Raw genomic sequence first — 8,853 nt, 5'->3', positions numbered from 1 at the left:
GAAACCCCAATATTTCCAAAATGATAGCCTTAAAAAACCCAATAAACAAGTAAACAAAAAATCCCAACCAGAGATAGAGGCCTGTGTTACAAAGATCTAAATTGTGTGGAAGAGATGTTGAAATGGATTTTTGGACAAGCTAAATATAATCATACACAAAAAACCTTAATATTTGAATTCTTTTTTGGAACAGTTCTAGTATACTAGGCACACTTTCCTCTTGTGCTCCTGGTATATAAATTAAGAATAGAAGACACAAAATTAATGCAGCTGCTTCAGTGCAAAATCAAAACAAAAGTGCTTTCATTTTTCTCATCTACCAAATTCTGACATGAAAAAAAAAGTAAGAGAAATCTGATATTGGTCATAGAAAGATTAACTAAACTCAGGAATAATAATATTGAAATAATAATAATAATAATAATAATAATGATAGTAACAAAGAATACATTTACATCTACTAAATTTCAAAATTAAGAAAATAAGCTTATTAGAGGAGGCTTCATTTTGAGGGGACATTTTTCTTTAGATAAGAAGAAAAGTGTAAACTTATATGTACTAAATATTAATTTTCACAACCCAAAAGGCACAGCTGTGCTTTAAAGACAGAGTGAAATTGTAATTATCTAATTTAGCTTGGTAAGAGCTACTTTTTCTTGGCTTTTTGCCCAGAATACACTTATTCCTCCTGCAAAAAAAAACAATATACCAAATTCAAAACAGAAAAGAAACACACTACAGAGATGCAATACAAGAACACATTGATGATAAACATAACATACTTGTGGATTACTGCCTTCAGTAATCCAAATTTACATTAATCTGTACAAAGAAAATAATATCTTGAAAGCAAAAATTAGCAAAATCTTCAATTTATTGACAAAACAGGAGCAGGCACTCCCAGCCTCAGAGCAGGTTTGAACATCACCCTGGAAAGAACCTCCTGAAGTCCTGAGAATCTAAACATTCACTTTTAGCATTATAGAAATCAACCAAATAACTACTGACTAAGACTTTATAAAACCTATTGAATGTACCAACATTAATATAGAATATTGAGAAGCTGTTTTTAGGGAGATGTTTTTCCCCTCTACATCCAAGAAGAAATTCTACCATCTGACTGACTGATACAATGGTCTTTAGCTGGGATAACGCTGTGGTAGAAGATTAACTAATGCAGAAAACAAGCCCTTAATTGTTGTTTTTGCCTGCTGAGTATGAATGTTTCAGAAACTACAATCAAACTGTCGAATTTTATAGTGTCCAGCACACAGGCACAAGCTTTTTTTTTTTCATGGTGTATCTTAGAAGACTGATAAAGTAGCATGCTATTTACCCTTCCAAAAACTCATGCCCTATAACTACCTTCAGGAACACTGCGGTCAGGTATAACGGGACACAAAACCTACACCATAATGTCTCTTTATTTTTAATAATATTTTGGTGAGGCCCTGGCACAGGCTGCCCAGAGAAGCTGCGGCTGCCTCATCCCTGGAAATGTTCAAGGCCAGGTTGGACACGGCTTGGAGCAGTCTGGGGTAGTGGAAAGGTGCCCCTGCCCATGGAAGGGGTGGAAGATGATGAGCTTTAAGGTCCTTGCAAGCCAAACCAATCTGTAATTCTGTGATCTTATGTTTCTTCATGTAGTATGGAACAGCAAACTGCTGCAAGGTACTGCTGCAGTGGCACAATGTTATATCTTTTTCATTCTATGACTTTTAATGTACTGTTCATTAAGTATCTTTCTACTAGAAACTGACACAGTTCTGTTCACAAAAGAGGTTCAGTAGTGAAATTAACTGGCTTTTTCCTCCAGTTCATCACAATGTGTCGTTCACAGCTCAGCTGCTTGCCCTTCCTTTGGCCTCATTATGCCATGTCCTCTCACAGAACAGCACAAAGGCTTATCTCCTCCTGCCCAGCCCAGGGCTGGCACAATCCTCACTGTCCTGCCAGTTCCTGATTCATTTCCATGCTTCTCAGTACAAGAAAGACAAGGAGAAGGGTCACAAAGGTGATGAGCGTGGAGCAGGTCTCTGATGAGGAGAGACTGCAGGAGCTGGGGCTGTTTATTCTGGAGAAGAGAGGACTGAGAGGGGACCTCGTTAAAGCAGATAAATATCTCAAAGGAGTGCCAAGAGCAAGGACCAAACTCTTTCCAGTGGTACCCACTGAAAGTATGAGGAGCAAAGGCCATAAACTCAAACACGAGAAGTTTCATTTTAACATGAGGAAGAACTTCTTCCCATTGAGGGTGGCAGAGCACTGGAACAGCTGCCCAGCGAGGGTGTGGATACTCCCACTCTGGAGACATTCCAAACCCACCTGTGTCACCTGCTCTGCGTGACCCTGTCCTGGCAGAGAGGTTGGACTGGATGAACTCCAGAGGTCCCTTCCAACCCTCAGGATCCTGTGATTTTGGGACGACACTGAAGAGACACCGCTGCTGCTCTGCCACGCACCGAGCCTACGGCCGGGCTGGGTGAGCAAATACGGACCGGGAACCAAAGGGCAAGGGGCAGAGGCTCCATCGAGGGCCGGGGGTGATGCCAGCCGTGATCCCAGCCAGCATGCTTCCAGCCGTGATTCCAGCCGTGATTCCAGCCGTGCTTGCAGCAGCTGCTCGGCAGGATCATGAGCGGCGGGGGCGGCCCCGAGCCCGGCCAGGATGAGCAGCAGTGCCCGGCGCTGCGGGGGCTATTCCCGGCTTTAGGAGCTCCCTAAACACAAACAGAGCAGTCTAGAAAGTTTACAGAATAAATTCTGTTTATTCTCTAAAGGGCGCACAGTGAGGCTTTCCACAAACCACGCTCAGGTGGTAATGACTCGCAATCTTTTGTAAAGCAAAACTCACATGGACCCGCCTATCTAATCCACGCTCTCCGCCTACCTAATGCATATTTATCCGATGATGCAATCTTACGCAATGCTACAAACACAAGGTTGTTTCCTTCATTAAGCAACTCGTATTGTAGAAGTTATCTGACGCCATCAGTTGCGTTTACACAAGGTGAGACAACCCAGCCTGGGGACAGACAATTCAGCTCGGAGGCATCAAGGTGACCTCGGCCGCGGGGAGCGGGGGGGCGGCGGATCCACATCCGGGTGAGGCCGCGCCGGCGGCAGCGGGGACGGGCCGGGGCAGGCCGGCAGGAGCGGCGCTGATCCCGGCTGGGTCAGAGCCCTGCCAGTCCTGGATCACAGCCCTGCCAGTCCTGGATCACAGCCCTACCCGCCTAGGTCACAGCCAGGAGTCGCGCTGGCCGAGCGGGCGGCAGGGACGGGCCCTTCGAGGTCCGGCTCCACCTGCTGCCATTCTCCTGCCTCCAGCTGCTTGCAGCTTCACCTGCTTCCTCCTGCCTCCACCTGCTTCCACCTGCCTTCACTTGCCCTCACCTGTCTCCTCCTGCCAACACCTGCCCTCTACTGCCTTTTCCTGCCTTTTCCTACTTGCCCTTGCCTTCTCTTTCCTTCATGTGCCCCCTCAGCTGCCTGCCCTGTCCGAGCCGGCTGTGCCGCAGCACTGACCGCCGTGTGTGGCGCTGGTGATGCCCTTAATGATGGGGCATAAGGGTCACTACAAAAGGATATTCTAGAATTAGTTCAGAGGAGCAGCAGGGGCCTGCCTTCCTTCCCTGCGCTTTCCTTCTCTGCACCAGAAAATTGGTGTCCCTGTCAACGGGAGAACTCTTGGAGTAGTTCTCTAGCCCAGAGGTTTGGAAATCTTGGCTATGAGTTCTTTGCTCTTCTGCTTCCAAGGCCAAAGTGTACATGGCCAAGCTTTCAAACATTGTCCAGAATCTTTTAGTTGGAAATATCCTGCGTGATTTTTCAGAGGTGTGTGGGGACCTATATCTGTTACTGTAAATGGAGTTAGGTGTTGAAGTATTCCTGAAAATCTGTCCGAATCTTCAGGCATCTAAACCACTTTCTGTAAATCTGGTCTTTAAATATTTTAGGAGTTTTGAGGCTTCTGATCTGTGTAACAGGGTTGATTGTATCCTCTTGATACCTCAGTGCCCGAGCCCACCCTTCTGCTCTGGGGTATTGTCATGATGAGCTCTGCCTGCAGCTTTGGTTCTTCTCAGTAGACTCTAGTTTATTTCATCAGCAGTTTTTCTTTCCTGTCTTAGCAATTCTTTTTGCCTATCAGTTGCACACTGTGAGCGCATCTTTTGCCACCTTACTGCAGCATTTTAGTGGAACTTTGGGTAGTGTTTATCACAGTGCTTGAACACCTGTTTCAGTAGACCTGCTTAATAGTTTTGTTCTCAGCACTTCCTGGCTCTTTGCCTTTCTGTTCTTCAGATTTTGCTCTTCCACATATATTTTTTGAATATATGACCATGATCTGAGCGCCTCCACATCCATGGCTTGACTGTCTAAGGTAAATGTTGATGCAAGTGTTGTAATTACTTCCTTGTTTTTCCTTCAGGGGCTATCAGTTTCTCACTCCCTAATACTGGAAGCAGACTGCTGACCATCCTCAAACACAGACTGCAGGGCAGACATTGTCTGTTGAGTGCAGTAGTCCTCATGCTGGTAGGATCTGAAAGAAGAAAATCACAGTAGCGTTCAAACAGGTGATGCTTGGAAGCTCAATGAAGGGTAGATAATCCCAGAGCCCTTTTTCAGAGCCTCTTAAAGAGATTCTTAAGCATATTTTGAAAGGAAGATGATTAAATACAGGAGATAAGTTTATGTGCTCTGTGCCTCAATGTGTCTGTGTGACTTGTTCCACCAGTAACACCTTCTGCTCTTAGTCTGGGACACTGAAGCTGAGATGGTGTTTTACTGAGGGGGTGGATGGGTCATGTGCGCACCAGATCGAGACAATTGGCATTAAAATAGGGTCTGTTGCCTTTGGATTTGTTCTCATCCAGATCTTTCTCTGACCGTTGTTATAATTAAGTTTAAGACTTCCTACCAGCTTGATTCTACCTGGAATGGTTGAAAACTGAGCATACCAGATGAGACATTTGCTTCTGTTGTGTTCACACAGAAACCTCCAGGAGGATTTGGAGACACAGTGATCAGACCATGCCTCACTAGAACTCCCAGTGCAGTTTTAGTTCTTTTGCAAGTGATTAGGAACTTCTTGACTGTTTTCTGCATGTCTTTGGAAACAACCATGGGCTGTTGGGCCAGCTCCTTCACATTTCTTTCCAAGTGACACAGCTACTGCCAGAGGTTGGTGAAGCATATCTGCTGTCTAGGTACTGTTAGCTGCTTCTATGGTGTCAGGCTGATGACAACCACACAGATTTAGAGATGCCAAATGCCAAAATATGCTATGAAGCATATTTCTGCTCCAGAGGAACAATTGGATTGCAATCTTAAGGGCAATAACTCCCCAAATCTTTAAGGTACTGCTGAGACAGATACGTAAGCGTGGTGTCTCTCTGAGGGCTTGGCTGGATGGCATTGAAAACCCAGCTTCCAGGAAAGCTTGCAACACCAGGTGGGAAAAGGTTTGTGGTATGATGGAAACACTTTCTGTGAGTCCTTAAATGTAAAGTTCACAGTGTCTTCCTGCCCATGTTCAGGTGCTCAAGATGTGGTTTGTGTGTGCAGGGCACGATATCCTCATGTGTGCTGTAATCTGCTGCTGTCCATCTGTGCAGTGCTTCATGCTGAAGTGCCCTTACAGGGAAGTTCTTTCTGCTCAAAGAAAACTAATTTGGTTATAATAATGAAAGAGAAAAATTCTTGTTAAACCAGTCTTGATACTCAGAACTTTTACAGCTGGGTTTTTTTGTTTGTATGTTTGTTTGCTTGCTTTTTGTGTGGGGCTTTCCCCTCAGTACACTCCAAGTCTCAGGCTACAGACTAAATTTTAAGTCATGTGGATTAAATCTACCTTTAAGTGCAGTATAAGTGGCAGATCATCTTAAAAAGTTTTTCAAGGTGACTTTCAGGCGCTGTATTTTAACATTTGTTACGTTTCACTACTTTGTTACTTTGATATTTATGAATGTAAGAATACATCAGAAATTCAAAGTGCAGGACTTGTTTTTCTTTTTTCTACCTCATACTTCTAAAGACTTAAGATTTATGTGGAAATAACCCCTGCTGGTGTTAGTAAAAATAAATACCTTAAATTTGAAGGTTGGATTTATCTTTTCTGGTAAGGCCTCTTGCAACCCTAGTCTTCCCTCATCACTTTTCATCCTTGAAGCAAAGGTATCTGCTCTCCAGACCTTAGTCTTCAGAAGCAGTACTGTTTTTACATATGAAATTTAAGTGGCTTGTAAATTTCTTAATTTAGGAGTATATTATCTAAACTTTCTTGTAGGATTTGTATTACTTTGTCCTGAAAAGTTGGGATTGACCAATGTGAAGAATTTTGCTTTTCTGACATAGCAGGCTTTTTTTCCTTTTCATTGTTCAGTTGGCAGATTTATTTTAGGTGTGACTGAAATTAATTCTGGGGGTGCTGTCCACTCTTTCAATTAAACCATTAAAAATGTAAATTCCATTCTGGGGAGTGGTTGGAGAAACAGAATTATGTACCCATAAATTTCTTTCTAAGTAATCACAGAGGACTTTCTGAATTAAGAAAAAAGTGAATTAAGTTTTTTTACTTACACGTACAAGTAGCAGTGGATGTTCCTCAAGTGGTTTTCAGGGATGTAATTTTTATAGAGTTTTTCTGCAGTTTTCCATCAGATTTATGTGACATCTGTGTCTGCCTTAAGTTTGTTGGCATTCATGAGGCTAAAATTTCCTGTGATCACCTTGTTACAGACACTGTGTAGTAAACATTCCCATCCTTTGAATCACAGCTAGAGGAATGGATATAATATATATAAAATTATTTTGGATCCTCAGAAAGAGAAATAGTTATCATACCTATATTATGCCCATAAGAGAAAAGCAGGTTTTTGTATTTGTCATTGGAATGATAAAAATTCATTCATTTGAATGTCTTTCAGAGAAGAATTTGGAAATGGATTTAGCTTAAAAATATGTCTTGTGTTATAATCGCAAAAGTTCTAAGTTTCAGTTTTAAGAAAATCAAGTATGTCTAAACTATAGTGCTAGTTTAGTAAGGAAAAAAAAAAAAAAAAAAACCAAAACAAAACAAAAAAACCCCAAAACCACACCTAAAATCTCAGGCAGTTTGTAGAACTCTGAGGTCTTTAAAAACCTTCCACTCAGTGAAAATGACATAGGGCTAAATCCTGATTTTTAAGGCTCCCATGAACATCTGGGGTAAGTTTTAGAATGTAGAGTTTTCACCTATTCAGCATTTTCTTTGATTAAAGAACCAAATTTGAACTTTTTTTCTGATAACATATGGCATCATAATACTCAAATATTAAATAGCCAGGCAAGTCTTCACTTGTAGTGAAACATAAGTCAGGTTCAGACCCATTCAGACCCATTCTTCCATACACTCCAGGAATATTCCTCTCATTTTAGTGCAGTCCTGGAAAAGATGGCAAATTTTTGTGCGCATACATAAATTGATTTTAGGTGCCTGTGCAACAGTAATGGTTGGGGTTGTTTGTTTCCTTTCAGAAAAAGTAATTAAAATGCTGATAGCAGAGGTGGTTCCAAATGGAGACTTTTGCTTCTCTTCATCTTTCCTCTGGATGATAAGGCTGTAGCAGATCAATCAAAGCAATCTCTGCTGGGGGGTAGGTTGCTTACAGGAATACAGTTGGAATCTGGCACTAAGGGCTGACAGTATTTAAAACTTGGTATCTTTGGAAATGAAGGGTTTAGGGTGTGCAAGCACATTTTGAAGTGTAAATGATCCAAACTCAAATTATTCCAGTGTGAAAACTAGTAATTTCAAGGTTGTAGCCTTGGATCTGTTACTAGAGCTGTTGCTTTTCCTTCAACAAAGGACTTAAAAAGGGATTTAACGTGCTGTGTTATTTCTAGAAAAGCAGTTCACAGGGACATTGCTATCAGTGTTTGAGCGTGCTGGCTGTTTGGGTTTCGTTTTTGTACATACTGGAGAATTGCACTCTGGCTAGGAGCCATGGCATGGCATTCATGAGAGCTCTCAGCACAGCCACACCAAAGCACTGCATCTTTTGGTCTGAGTAGAAGATGAAAAATTCACAAATGGCAATCATCTCTTTCAAGTGACAACAAGCGTGTATGAAAATGGAGTGGAAATTCCATACTTCAGTACGGATATGATAGAAGAAGGCACGTGTGAGGAGCAGCCAAGGACTTTGGGTTTGTCCAATTTGGAGAGGGAGGCTGAGGGGCGCCCTCCATGAGGGTGGCTAGGCAGGGCAGAGGCGTCCAGGTCGGTGCCCCGGGCGTGTCCATGTCTTGGAGGCACTTGGACAATGCCCTTCCTAATGTGCTCTGACTTCTGGTGAGGGCTCAGGCTGTTGGACCAGATAATTGTTGTAGGTCTGTTGTAGCTGGAAGTAGTCTGTTCTGTGAACACTCTGGGGAGGGGATGCAGCTGTGGGAGAGGATATTGAATAAATACGAGCTGAAAGGGATGACAGATGCTTGCCCTAAGCTGTGGACATTTCAAGAAAATCACTGCTGTAGACATCCTTGCTGTTGCCCATGTGCTTTTGGACACATCAGCTGGAGGCAGAAGAAATCTGGAAGAAGGTGAACAGTTTTAGAGGTGCTTCATCAGTTAATAACCGTGCTCACAAAAAGAGAATATAATCTGCAGCAAAACAGGAGCTAACGTGTAACTCCTGGAAGTAGTTTAACATTGAAAACCCAGCTGAACAAACCCCCTTCGTCTGGGAAGCAGAAACTAACAATCCATTACATCAATTCATAAGCAATTTGATCTCAATATACAAGATTATGAAAGGATTCTTTGTAACAACCTTACTAGCCTTAATATTAGAAGGTCATAAG

General features: G+C 42.6%; 1 protein-coding gene across 2 annotated transcripts in view; it reads left to right on the top strand.

Moving 5' to 3' along the window:
* The first annotated feature begins 2,919 nt into the window (after positions 1 to 2,919).
* Positions 2,920 to 8,853, top strand: part of CCDC91 (coiled-coil domain containing 91) — a 117,797-nt gene continuing 111,863 nt past the window's right edge. The window contains exon 1 of one of the 2 annotated variants that reach the window (XM_041398709.1): positions 2,920 to 3,010. The gene's annotated coding sequence lies outside the window, so the exon portion shown is untranslated. The remainder of the gene's footprint in view (positions 3,011 to 8,853) is intronic. The other variant, XR_005952206.1, reaches the window with a different exon arrangement.

This window comes from Onychostruthus taczanowskii, unplaced genomic scaffold (assembly GCF_017590055.1).
Source record: "Onychostruthus taczanowskii isolate IOZ18803 unplaced genomic scaffold, ASM1759005v1 scaffold15, whole genome shotgun sequence".
In the NCBI taxonomy this organism is placed as follows: Eukaryota; Metazoa; Chordata; class Aves; order Passeriformes; family Passeridae; genus Onychostruthus; species Onychostruthus taczanowskii.
The sequence above is the reverse complement of the archived record's forward strand: the minus strand, read 5'-3'. Positions and strand labels throughout refer to the sequence as shown.